At 45.0% G+C, this 13,430-nt stretch overlaps 1 long non-coding RNA gene across 1 annotated transcript; it reads left to right on the forward strand.

The window, feature by feature from the left end:
* Positions 1-2,770: 2,770 nt before the first annotated feature.
* Positions 2,771-3,801, forward strand: LOC136357371 (uncharacterized). The gene is made up of 2 exons (XR_010742705.1): positions 2,771-3,139; positions 3,462-3,801. It is a non-coding gene; the product is annotated as an uncharacterized lncRNA (long non-coding RNA).
* Positions 3,802-13,430: the final 9,629 nt, after the last annotated feature.

The raw sequence follows: 13,430 nt of genomic DNA on the forward strand, positions 1-13,430 counted from the left end.
GGGCCTTAGCATGCTAATGGACAGCGGTGAGGTGCATGGGGCTGCCTATCTACCACTTGTGACTTGTGTGCGAATTAGTAGGAGACTTGACCACAATAATGTGTCTGTCGATCAGTCCATGATGGAATGAGCAGCTTTCCAACAAGCACTCAAATAAAACCCCTCACCAACTTGGCATTTCCGGTCCGTGTTCTCCATGCTGTTTTTTTTCACAGCCACATGCACGTACGAAGATCATCAATTGAAGTAGCACCCCCATCATGATGACACTTGTCTCCTGTTGCAAAGGAAGCCGGGAAGAAAGCAGCCAACCATGGGAATCGATCGACCACACCCCACTTTCACCTCTTCTGGTGCTGGTGTGGTGGTGGTGGTGGTGGTGTCCCAAGATCCGCTGCAGCGCTGTTTTAGTGGCCACCAACGCGGCGCGCCATGTGGAGGAAAGGAAAGCACATCGAAGGTGAACTGAAAAGCATAGCGTATTCAGGTGGTGTACTCTTTTTAGGGCGCTATCATGAAGTTTCAGCTGAGTACTGTTTTTAACGTCAAAAATTGTGGTAGAGAGTTTCTCTTTCTCGCGGAGCTCCTGGTTGTGGTGTTTTCTGGTCGGACCGCTGGTACGGTCCAATGCCAATAACTATGGTTTCTCGTGGAAAAGGGTTTTCGCTAGGGGGACATTGGTAGTTGGGGCTTGAGGCCCACAGCCTAGATCCATAATCCCATTATAATTCTACGAAAATATAATATAGCTTTTAAAGATTACTAAGGTCATATTAGGTTGGTCCTAGGTTTGAGTTTTTTCTAGTTTCACCCTACTTTTTTCACAGAGCATAACTTTAATAGGAAGAACTTGTTGCATGCCTAATGACTAGAGGAACTTGTAGTGGATGGTGTTCTCTTTTGAGAATTTGGAAGTTCCTAACTTTGTTGCACAAGAAAAAAAAAAGGAAGTTCCTAACTTCCTAAGTTCTAACTTTCTCTTAAATTGTTGTAAAGCAGAAATTGCCCTAGAGTAGCATATATGCTTGTGGTTGTCTTAACTCCCAAGTGATGTATTGCATGAGTTGTTGACAAATTAATTTAGTCATGCACTTTGTATAAATGGATGACAATGTTTTATATGTATTAGCATGATTTTCTTTTAAACAAAGGACTATGCACAACTGGATTATAATATAATAATAAATTGTTACCAGTTTATGGTGATAGCTAGAGGAGCAGAGGTGAATGTGATGAATGGTGATGTAGCTGTGAGCAATCAATTCCTAAGGAAAACTGGCCGCTTACTGGTTTTTGCGAACAAAAGTTTGAATCCAACTTTTTAAATTCAAAAACTTGTTGTAGGCGGTAATTGGCTGAACTGCCCTTAACTATATATCCGGTTCTTGTTTTTGAATTCAAAATTATAAATTCAAATCCTTTGGCATAACTAATGCGTAACTTTTTCTAGATGTGCCTTGCAAAATATATTAGTTCTCCACACATAAGTTGCAAGAGAATATGTTGTTCAAATGATTTCAAATCCAAATTTACATTTCAAATATAATTTAGATTGTTTTCACTACTAAAAAAATAGTTTTTACAGGCGGCCAAAAACACTTTTCACAGGCGGGGGAGAGAACCGCCAGTATCCTATCGCCTGTGAAAATAGGTGATTTTCACAGGCGGTTCCGCGGCTCGCCTGCGAAAATAATTTCAGGGAACAAAAAATAAAATCCGGTGCTACCCGCCAGCATCGGCATCCCCCTCCAGCCGACGGCTCTCCACCTCCGCCCGGCGCCGCTGCCCGAGGGCGAGGAGAGCGCTGCCTTTGCCGCCACTGCCGACCGGCTCCCCTCTTCCGTCCAGATCTGGGAGAGGAGCGGCCGGTGCTGTCTGCGCCGCCACCGCCGTCGGCCCCTCCTCCGCCACTAGCATCTAGGGGAAGGAAGGGATAGGATTGGTGCCCAGAGCCGCCGCCGCTCCTCTTGGCCACCGCCTCCTCCTCCTTGCGCGCGCTGAGATGCCGACGGCCGCCAGCTGCTCCTCTCCTTGCGCGCGCCGACCAGGCCATCGGTTCCTCCTCCTCTGACGTCGCTGCGGCTGTCACACCCTGATTTTCGTTTCAGGATTTATAAATTATTTAATAAATTATTATTAGAATTTATATTAAATGTTCATTAATTTACAAGAGAAGTTAAATGTGGAAAATAAAATTTCCCAAATATAAAGCATGGATGGATTTAATTTTTATTAAATTCTCCACGGTTAATTATACTCTCTGGAATTTTCTCAGATTTTTCGGAGCTCAATTCCTAATTTTAATCATACAAAGAGCAGTTCAGCAATTATTTAAATATTAAATTAATCATTAAATGATCTGATTTTAATATTGTTAAATACTTTGAGTGTCCAAGTATTTTCAGGATTTTTCTTGAAATCATTTGAGCATTGGAAGTATTTTTAACAATTCAAAGATCATCTCATTGATTAATTTATTAAATTGGAAGTCCTTTGTTGCTCCCTTCCGGCCCAGCCCAAAAAGTCTATTCTACGTCTCTCTCGCTACAGTGTCGTCTTCCAGCTCCAGGCAGAGCCCGAGCTGCCGTCCTGTGCCTGTTGCCGTCGCCTCCTCCTCCATCAAATCCGGTGCATCCGTTGATCCCCTTCCAAAATTGGTTGCAAAAACGGATTCCTCTCTATCTCCTCTACCTAATCCCGAAGAAACCCCCATCAAATTCGTTATATATCTCACGAATTTTGGCCGTTTATATTCGGGTGAACTCGGATAAATCCTAACTTCTTTCACCAAATCCATCCGTTCCTGAGCCGATCTCTTCAGTCCAAGCCTATAAATAGCACCCCCTAGTCGCCCTCTTTCGTTTTCCCCATCTCCCGAGCTCTCTCGTCAACCGTAGAGCCGCCGCCACGTCGTCTTAGCCGCCGCCGTCGCCGGCCGACGAACAGCCGCCTCGCGCCGTCGTTTTGGCCGTCGCCGCCGCCTCCTCTCGCCGCCTTCGGCTGCGCGTGGAAGAGGGGAAGCTCGGCCGCCCCCTCCCCGCCGTCGCCGGTCACCGGAGAGTCGCCGCCGCCGACGACCGACTCGCCACCGCCGCACAAGCTCGCCGCCGGCCGTCATCCGTCGTCGTTCGTCGCGTTGGTGAGTATCGTTGAGATCGCGTCGTCGTCCTCTACGTGTAGATGCCCTTAGATAGCCCAGCCGACCTCTCTAGCTCCGGCGAGGTCGCCACCCATGCCGTGGCTGCCGTCGATGACGTCATCGTGACATCATCATCTTTTCTTTTTCCCTTTTTCTAATAGATTAAATCTTCGGAAAATCATAACTAAATAATCGTAGATCCGTTTCAGGTGGTTCAAGTTGGTAAATTTTTCTAAAATCGAGATCTACATGTTAAAAATATCCACATGTACTGTTTGTGCCTGTTTTTTACTGTTTTGTTGATTTTGTTCTTTCGCTTTAGTTTCCGACGTTCCGGAGGAGAGCGTTTTCGTTGAGGAAGGTTCAGAAGTGTTTGCGGAAGGTCAAGGAAAGTCACACAGATCCCAAACAACCCTTTGAGCATGTTGAACCCGTTTAAAACTATTGTTTTATTTCAACTTATGCATTATTTTTGAATGTCATCGGGTGGTGAACCTTTTCCCGAATAATTAATGGCCGAAGATGACCTTATTTTCCTATGGGTTATAATCTGATTAGCTAGAACCTTATATATTGGTTTGGTTCAGCTAAATGCTATATATATAATTGCTTAGCCATGCTTAGAAACATTAGCTCATTAATGGGATGAATCATATATATTATATTATTAATTATGGTTATATTTAATGGTAGCTCACGATGGTTAATCGTGTTATGATAATTAATTGATAATTAAAACTTGTCAATGGTGGGTTGTGAGCACATGGTTTTGAAGGTCGTGCTCATGGCAATTAAGGACCGGTTCGCGAGCTACTGTTGTGAAACATTTACCGTACCAACCACAAGCCAGCATGTGCAACGGCTTTATCTTTTGTATAGCATGATTTATTATGGTGTGCCAGACTGTGAAGCGGCGAGAAGTCCGTGGGGGTCGCTGGGGAGTCCATTGCCTCTGGTTTTGAGAGGAAGATTATGATACAGGAACGGTGCACTGTGGTAAGTTGTGTTGTGCAGAGGGTATTGTCACAGCCTCTATTCGGGTACTTTCCAGTATCGCGACGCATGGTAGACATGATGTTGAGGTTGTGTCTTGTGGGTATAGTGGTACACCTCTGGCCAGAGTAAAATTATTCGAATAGCCGTGCCCGCGGTTATGGGCGAGTTGAGCAATGTTTTTCGTGATTAGTCTCACACTACTCATTAATGTTAATAATGTGATAATTAATTTGACTCCTGGTTTGGAATGGATAATTCCTGGTTTGGAGGTTAGATCTGTACGACCGGGGTTGATTGTTCAGGTTTGGTTGGGCCTGAGCAGCATGGGTGTGTTGTTTAGTGTTGATTAAAATTGATGATTAATTACTCTACTGTTTTACTTCTCTTAAATGTTTGCTAAATGCTGCTTTCGCAAATGAACCATATATTATGCCATCCTTTGGTATCCTTGTGCACTTGCATATTTGCTGTGTGGCTTGTTGAGTATGTCATATGCTCATTCTTGCAATAATCATCAAACCTCGGTTGAAGAAAAAGGATCCGGAAGGAGATGACGTTTGGCTTATACCCCAGTTGAGCTGCCTGTGGGAGTGGAGCTGAAGCCATCGCTAGACCGTTATTCCGTTGCTGTTTTCTTTTCTTTTGTAAGTATGTAACGTTATTATTATGATGGATTTGTATATTAAATTGTCAGTTTGTGTACCTCGGCTGATTCCTGGACGAGGATTTTATGCACAAATAAGTTCGGAAATTATTAGTGAATTTCAGGGCGTGACAGCGGCCCCCTTCCTCCCACCGCTGCCATCGCCGCACGCGTGGCCACTGCCCTCCCCTCGCCCCCCTCAGGGCAGATCTAGGAGGAAGTGTCACGCCCAGAAATTTAGCCCAAATTTCCAGACTATTTTGTGTATTAAATCCCTGTCCAGGACCAGCCAGGGTACACAAAACGACAAGTAATATACAGTTCCAAACGTAAATAAAGCGTAAAATACTTACAGAAGAGGCACTTAGTCCTCACACCGAAACAAAAGCAGCAGCAGCGGAAAAGGCGATCCTAGCGGGGCTTCAGCTCCACTCCACAGGCAAAACTCAACTGGAGTCTGAGCCTTGGTCTTCTAACTTCGTCTTCAGCTCAGAAGCACTACACTTCTGAAAAGAGGGAATAATAGCAAGGCTGAGTACAACCACCGTACTCAGCAAGCCACACCAATGATGCAGACGTGCAAAGGGATACAAGGACGGTTTGTGGCTATTTGCATAAAGGCGGTTGTAAAACATTTTATTTAGCAAACAGTAAAACTGTTGAATAATTAAGGTAAATTAGATCTCCACTGATCAATGCTACACCACGTTGAACAGGCCCAACCAACCCACCTGTACTACAGTGCATTGGGTCGATTTATTAAGTGTGAGACTAATCACGATGAATCTGGTCGATCGCCCATAACCGCAGGCACGGCTATTCGAATAGTTTTACTCTGGCCAGAGGTGCACAACTGTATCCACAAGACACAACCCACCGACATGTCACCGCGTCATCATGTGCCCATGACGCACACGTCACCATGTCGAGTGATTGTGACGAGACCCTTCGCATAACCCTCCCCTAACCATCCACACCACGCTAAGGTTTCACCCCCACCCCTCAAAAGGCAGTGGGCGGTCCCCTCTTGCGCCGCGGTGAATCCGGCAGCTGGACAACCAGACACCCCGGCCGACCCAACTCCATCACGCCCACCCTCGCCACCGGTGCCTAGGAAAGGGTCGAGCTATACTTCAGATCAAGCAGTTACCCACTCCCGCTTGTGGTAAGCACTGTAAGTCTTCTAGGATTTCCCGTGAACCGGTCCTTAATTGCCATGGGTGCGACTCACAAAACCATGCACCCACAGCCCACCATTCAGTCGCATTTTAGTTGGATAATTACGACCATGAAACATGGCCAGATGTCTCGAGCACGCAGCTCAACAAGATACTAGAATGTCTAATACTGCAATTATCCCATCGACTGAGCTAATGGTAATTAAGCATGGCTAAGCATAACGTTCTAGCTAGGTCACATAAGTAACACAAGCTAGTCGATTTATCACCCAAGGTTGACAAAGGACAGATATCAAGTGAACATGGCACAAGCGAGCAGAAAGGTAAACCCTGATCCCATGTAATTAGCAAAACATGCATATTTATTTGCAAACGGTAAAACATTTATAAATTAGGATCAACATGCTCAAGGGGGAATGTGTGACTTGCCTTGCTTCTTCACTTTGATCTTCTGCACTCTTTTCCTCGCGACCGCGATCTTCCGAAACAACGGATTCTACACGTTGGCACGCAAAACGAGGAAAAACACTAATAAACACCAAGGAAAAAGTACATAAAAAGTAAACAAACATGTAGAACTCAATTTTAGATGAATTTTGCAAGTTGAACGGCCCAATTTGGAGTTCGAATGAATTAGATATGAATTTTAGAAGTTTTGAGCCATTTTAATGGATTTCTACAATTATTAATGATTTATTGCGCAATTATCAATTATTTTCTCAAAGGAAAAGGCATTCGCTGACGTCAGCAAGGGGCGCCGGCGCCGACAGGCGAGCCCCACACGTCAGCGGGTCAAGGAGCTCGGTGCACCGTGGACCGGGACCACAAGGACGGTCCACCGCCGGTCCACGGGATGGACGGCCTAGATCGGCTCAAGCCGATCGGGCGGCTGAGGAGAGTGGTGGCTGGGCACGGGCACAGCCAGGGCTGGCCCGACCGACCACAGAGGGCGGCGGCGCGCAGACGGCCGGACAACCGGCGGCGGCGGCGGTGCAACGCGGCGCTGGGACGGGAGGCGGCCGGCGAAGAGGAAAAGGAGGAGGGAGGCGGCTCACCGAGAGGCGCGGCGACGGAGGGAGCGGCCGCGGAGGGAGGCGGCGGCGCTCCTTGGGTCGACGACGCGGAGGGACTCACGGCGGTGGATGGCGAGGGCGAGGAGGCAGACGAGGTGCAGCACACGACGACGAAGCCGACAAAGGTGACGGCAAGCGGCGACCGCGGCTATGGCGGTGATGATTGCCGGCCGGAGACGGTGAATGGATGTGGTGGCTCGGGTGTGTGGTGGGAAGGTGGTTTCGGTGGTGGCGAGGGAGAGAAAAACGGTGGCCGAGCTTGGGCTTGTGGCGACGAAGCCGGCGGTGGCGGCGGAGCAGTGCTGCGGCGGTTCTAGCGACGGGAGGCGGCGGCCGGCGCTCACAAAGGCAATGGCGGCTTGGGTTGGCAGTGGAGGTGGCAGCCCGGTGGTGGATTGGGGGAGTGTAGCGGTGGACGGCGTGCGGCGTGGAGTGGTGATGCCGACGGCATGGGTTGCGCGGCACGGCGATGGCGCTAGCAGCGACGAGGTGCGGCTGGAGGCGACGAATGGGTCGGCGGCCTCGGGTGCACGGTGAAGAGGTGGTTCCGGGGGTGGAGGAGGGAAGGGAAACGGATGCCGGGGTGAAGCGTGGGACGGCGATGCCGATGGTGGCGACGGCGCTGCGCGGAGATGGCGAGAGCGGCGGCTAGAGGCGACCGGAGCTCGCCGGAGAGCGGCGGCGCGCGGGAGCGGCGTGGGGAGAGTGGGAGAAGGCGAGGGAAGCGCCGGCGAGGAGGGGAAACGAGAGAAGGGAGCCCGGGGATGGATTTTATAAGCTCGGGGAGGGAAAACCGTTGCCGGGCGTGGCGGATTTGGGGCGGCAATGACCGGCGACGTGGGTGACACGTGGGCGAAGTGGAGCTCGATCCCGGCACAATTTTTGGGGGAAACGTGGGGAGAGTGTAGAGGAGGTGGATGGGAACCGATTTCATGCGGTTTGGGCGCGAGGGCGCGAGCGGAAGAGGCCGGAATCGTGGGCGACGTGGGCGGCAATGGCGGCGCAGCGGTTTGGATGAGGGAGGCTGGAGGTAGAGGAAGGGTCTGACAAGCGGGTCCCACGGCCCCACTTGTCGGCCTGAGGGGAGGGAGGAGGCGCGCAAGGACGCAAAGCAGACTTGGGGAGGGGAGGCACGCTGGGCCGGCGGCCCGAGGAGAGAAGGAAGGAGGGGGCGGCCAGCCTGAGAGAGGGAGGAGGCGCGCCCAGGCCGCGAGGAGGCAAAGGAGACTTGGGCCGAAACCGGCCCAAGGGAAAGAAGGGGAATTTAAATTGTTTTCTTTTTATTTTAATTGATAAAATGAACTTTGTATTATTGTAATTATTTCTTGATCTCCGAAAATTCACGGGAAATTTTAGAGAGTATTTTAGGGCACAAAGAATATTGCAAAATATTCCCGGCCAATGATTTTTAAGGGAAAATTTTAATTCTCCCAATAATTCACTTGATTAAATTGCTTTAACTTTTATTTAATTTCTAGAAAATGCATTATTAATTGATTTTTAATCCCAAACGAAAATCGGGGCGTTACAGGAAGCGAGGGAGGGGAGCGTCGCCGGCCACCACCCTCCCCCCCACCCCCCCCCCCCCCCCGCCCTCCTCGGGCCAGATCTGGGAGGGAGGGAGGGGCCGGGAGCCACCGCCCGCCGCCACCCTCCGCCTCTCGCCGGTAGCCGCCGCCCTCACCCCGCCCCTCTTAGGCCAGATCTGGGAGGGAGCGAGGGAGGGGAGCGCCGCCGGCCACCGCCCTCCGCTGCCGCCTCCATCGGTAGCCGCCACCCTCCGCCGCTGTCAGCGCCAGGAAGAGGACTTAGAAAAAATCTAGGGTATGTAGCCTCTATTTATATTCACTATGTATTTTCGCAAGCGGACCACCTAAGAGGTCTGTCTATAAAAATGAAGGGTATTTCCGCCTACAAAAATGAATTTTCACAGGCGGGCAGCGGGTTTCACCCCGATTTACATTTTTTAGGCGGCTATTTGGCTCCGAAGGTCATGTCCGCCTGTGAAAATAAATACCCAACGTCGGTAAAAATGCTTTTTCTAGTAGTGTTTCGCTGGTATATGTGTCGGTAAAAATAGGTTATTGACCCAGCGCCTGTAACCGGCCAGTTCAGGATCAACATTCTGATCCATGAGTGCGAGTCAAGGTTAATGAAATTTTAGTTTTCCAAGTCAAAAAGAAAAATGCATATGTTTTCGCCCGTTTAGTAGTATTTCTTGATGGAGATTTAAGTTGGAAGAATGGAAATTATCCGTGTGGTTAAGAGCAAGTATAATAGTGAGCTATAAGTCTACTATAAGCTTAGGTGGAGGAGAGAGGTAGTGAAAAATTAAGGATGCTGCTCTTATGCAAGAGCTAGCTTATCACAAGCTCCAAGACAAATCTATTAAATGCATAAGTGAGAGATAAAGAGAGGAGAAGAAAATTGTAGCCAACCTTATAGCTATTCTATTATATATATTGGCTTTAAGATGGGCTAATAGTAGGAAGTGGGCTCTATTATTATCCTTGCTCTTACGGTTATGGTTAGATGAAATTAGAGTCTATGGTGCAACAATCTCCAACTTTATTATAAGCATGGATATTAACTACCCTCTGACAGGAGCTACGTAATCTGGGCGTGAGAGCTAATTGGCACAGCTGCGTTGACCGTGCATGCTTGTCTCATGCCTATGGCACTGCGTTGGGCCCAATAGGCATACAAGTATATCGGTTTAGCTCATTAGCTTATCAGTCTCGTAGCAAAAACTTAAATTTTAAAACCTAATTTTAGAACTAATTTTGATGTTTTTGTTATGGTAGTTTATTTTTAACATTGCCTTTTAAGTCACACACATATAAAGAGAAATTTTCTTTGCCAAGTTCACCAGTTTCTTTATACGTCAACGGAAAGTTATTATTTCTTTATATGCCATTGGTTGAACTTTTTCTTACCCTATATGCCATCTATATCACCATCTTTTATACTTGTTTTGACTTTAGTCAAAGTCAAACTACTTCAAGTTTGACTAAGTTTATAAACAAATATAATAATATTTCCATTAGCAAATTAGTTTTATTAAATTAATAATTAAATATATTTTATAATAAATTTATCTTGGTTCAAGAAAATCACTATTTGTTTCTATAAATTTGGTCAAATTTGACTTTGAGTAAAGTCAAAACATCTTATAACCTGAAACGGAGGGAGTAATAGGGACACAAAATTACAATATTACCCTTTTAATCCCTCGAGGGGATGTCTACTCGTTTATTTGCGTGTCATCCAAATAATTATAAAAATATATTTTTCAATAAGATAGAATAATATGTGATATATCGCTTCACAAATATGAAACTTTAAATTTCACTTTTACAAATTTTTTTAGAAAAAAAATTCAAATTTGGTTATGAGCACACGTATACTAGTTTCAATTAAATTTATTGTTTTTATTACAACCTGTGAAGATCAAATTTGAATTAATTTATTGATATATCAAATATTAATTTATCTTATCATTTATTTTTTAAATATTCATAACAATTTTAATGACTGTAATAACAAAGGGACATCCCATGGATGGACTAGCAAAAATGATAGACCAACTATAAGGTGAAACCATTATGCTTAAGTGCGTATGTTAATAATGGCTGAACAGAAGCAATTAGAAGAATATATGAGGGTAGTTTTATTATTTTGCTGAAAGATTGACAAGGTGAAAGCACTTTGACCGCGATAGTGGCATTTAAAGGATGAAATTTTAGTTCGATGGTTTATAAGGAAACAGTAACTTTTCAGTGGTATATAAGAAAATTCATAAACTTTGAGTGGCATATAATGAATTTTCTCATATATAAAATTTTTACTCATAAACTATTTTTGTCGCTACTAAGCTCTACCGCTAATAATCTAACTATAGGCGATACAATATGACTTACAGGTTTGAAATTTTTGTTTAATTTTGAGTTTTTGAAATATTCTTAAATAAACTAAAATATTGTAATAGAGCCTTTGTAACAGAAAGTTTTATTTCCCCCGAAAGAGAAAGTTTTATTTAAAATTTTAAAAATCCGAGTAAAATTTCTAAAAAAGTTTAATCGTTTAGCTCATACTTTAGAACTTTCAACTCAGAAAACTTTTATAGATATTTCAATGACACTAATGCTGGCACTATTTCTTTACACAAGCAATGGATTGTTTCTTTCTTTTGCAACCGATGTTGGATAAGTCTGCTTCTTTGTCTACTATTAATATGAAAACCACTGCCCTAGCAGTGTTCATGCTAAAAAAAATATGAAAATTACGCTATACTCTCTTCAGACCATTTTACAATTTTTTGGCTACTTGCATGCTGGAAGGGGCAATTAACTTGGGGAAAGGATTGGGGGAAGCAACACTGGTGCGATGATGGAATCATGGACGAATGACCGCACCCAATAGGATTTAGGCTCTGTTTGGGGAGCTTTAGATTCTGAGAAGCAGCTGTTTGGTAGCCAGCTTCTGTGAATCTGGAAAAGCTTTGAAACCCAGCTTCTCCAGCTTCTTGCTTCTTAGTTCATTTTTCAGAATCTGTAACTACAGATTCTCAGAAGCTATGGATTATTTGGGGTAGCTTCTAGCAGAAGCAGCTTTTGGAAAAAGCTGCAGCTGGGAGAAGCTCCCCCAAACAGGGCCTTAAATCCTTGTGCTCTCAAAATTTATGGCCATGTTTGAAAAAAGGAAATGCATAGTTCTGATCCTTTGGAATGGTCTCGATGCCTCCTATTTCACAGGAAATAACAACCAAAGCTAAATGAAAAATTCATTCTGAGGAACACCTAGAGGTCTTCCGACTAGCTCCACAAGGTGGTGGGCTAGCTAGCCTGGGTTCGGAGTCTCACCCCTTCTATTTATTTGATATTAGATCATTTCTTAATTAATATTCGCGTTTTTATGAAAAAATTCCTTCTCGCTCTCCCCTATGTTTCCTGTGATCCAAAAAAAAAAAAACCTCAGGTTTCACTGTGATCCAAACACCTCATGTTTCACTGTTCCTGTGTTTTGAATTGCTTAGTTTTTCATTTACACTCAACCACATTCTTATGTTTCTTCCCTGTCCCTGTCTTTTTCATTTTTTTTAGTGCGTGTTAAGGGGGTGTATTCGTGATCATGTGCGTATGGTGTATATATGTCTTCAATGTAATTAAAAAAGAGAGGAAAATTTAGGTAAAGGAGTGTCCAAATTAATATACAATACATAACCTTTCTTACTCCCTCCGTCCTATAATATAAGGGATTTTGAGTTTTTGCTTGCGCTGTTTGACCACTCGTCTTATTAAAAAAATTTTGGAATTATTGTTTATTTTTTTACTTACTTTATTATCCAAAGTACTTTAAGCACAACTTTTCATTTTTTATATTTGCACAAATTTTTTGAATAAGACGAGTGGTCAAACAGTGCAAGCAAAAACTCAAAATCCCTTATATTATGGGACGGATGGAGTAATAAGCATATGTGGATGTGTATATGTTTTGAATTCCTGTGTTTTACCTTTTTTATAGTGTGGGTTTGTGAAGGGAAGTGTAGAGGTGGCCATCCAAGGTAGCCTCCTGCTTGTTTGTTAGCCGATGGTGGGACATTGGTCGGTGGCTGTACGTCAAAAGGGTTTGGAGGGTGGGGCTAGCTGCTGCTATATCCACAGAGACACTTTGGCATGCGAGGGTTGGGAGATTCTGAGCGAAAGCCTAGTCCTTTCAGGGCCGACAGTGGGATGCTCTTGAGCATCGTAACCCCGTTGGGGGGCACTGTCATGGTGTCTCTTCTCTCCATAGTGGAATCCTCAGGTGAAAACCACATCCTTGTTTCCTAGGGCAAGCAATGGCAACGCCATCGACATCGTATATTCTTCCTAAAGACGTCGCTTGGTGGTACATTTCCGACCTAACTTTTGTCCAGACTTTGTCCTCTTGTGGCATCCTAATCGTCTCAAGTTGATCACGTTGGAGCGCCTAGTGGGAGAGAGCGGATCCATTCTTCTCTCTTACCCTCTTCCCCTTCAACCCTAAGATGTGGATGGAGAGAAGTGTGTTGGGTATCGTGCCTTTTGCTCCCAGTAATTGGTGTGTCATAGACGCTTAGTTTGATTAGCCATTTTTGTTTTTCCTAATTAGCCTCCCAGGATAACTTTTTATATTTTCTCCTACTATATTAATATGAAACCTCTATTGTCTCGTACAGTTCGTTTAAAAAAAAGAAAATATAACCTTTCTTCATAATATACATAACATTACATCTGCATGTGTATGTGTGCAGCTTTTTTAAAAAAATAACAAAGAGAGGTACACCATGCCAAGGATAGAAGTGGTGGATGTTATCCACAGAATATCTGGTGTCTTTTTCAGGTGAATGCCTTCCCACTTCCTATATCAAAATCCCCCAT

This window comes from Oryza sativa, chromosome 7 (assembly GCF_034140825.1).
Source record: "Oryza sativa Japonica Group chromosome 7, ASM3414082v1".
NCBI lineage: Eukaryota > Viridiplantae > Streptophyta > Magnoliopsida > Poales > Poaceae > Oryza > Oryza sativa.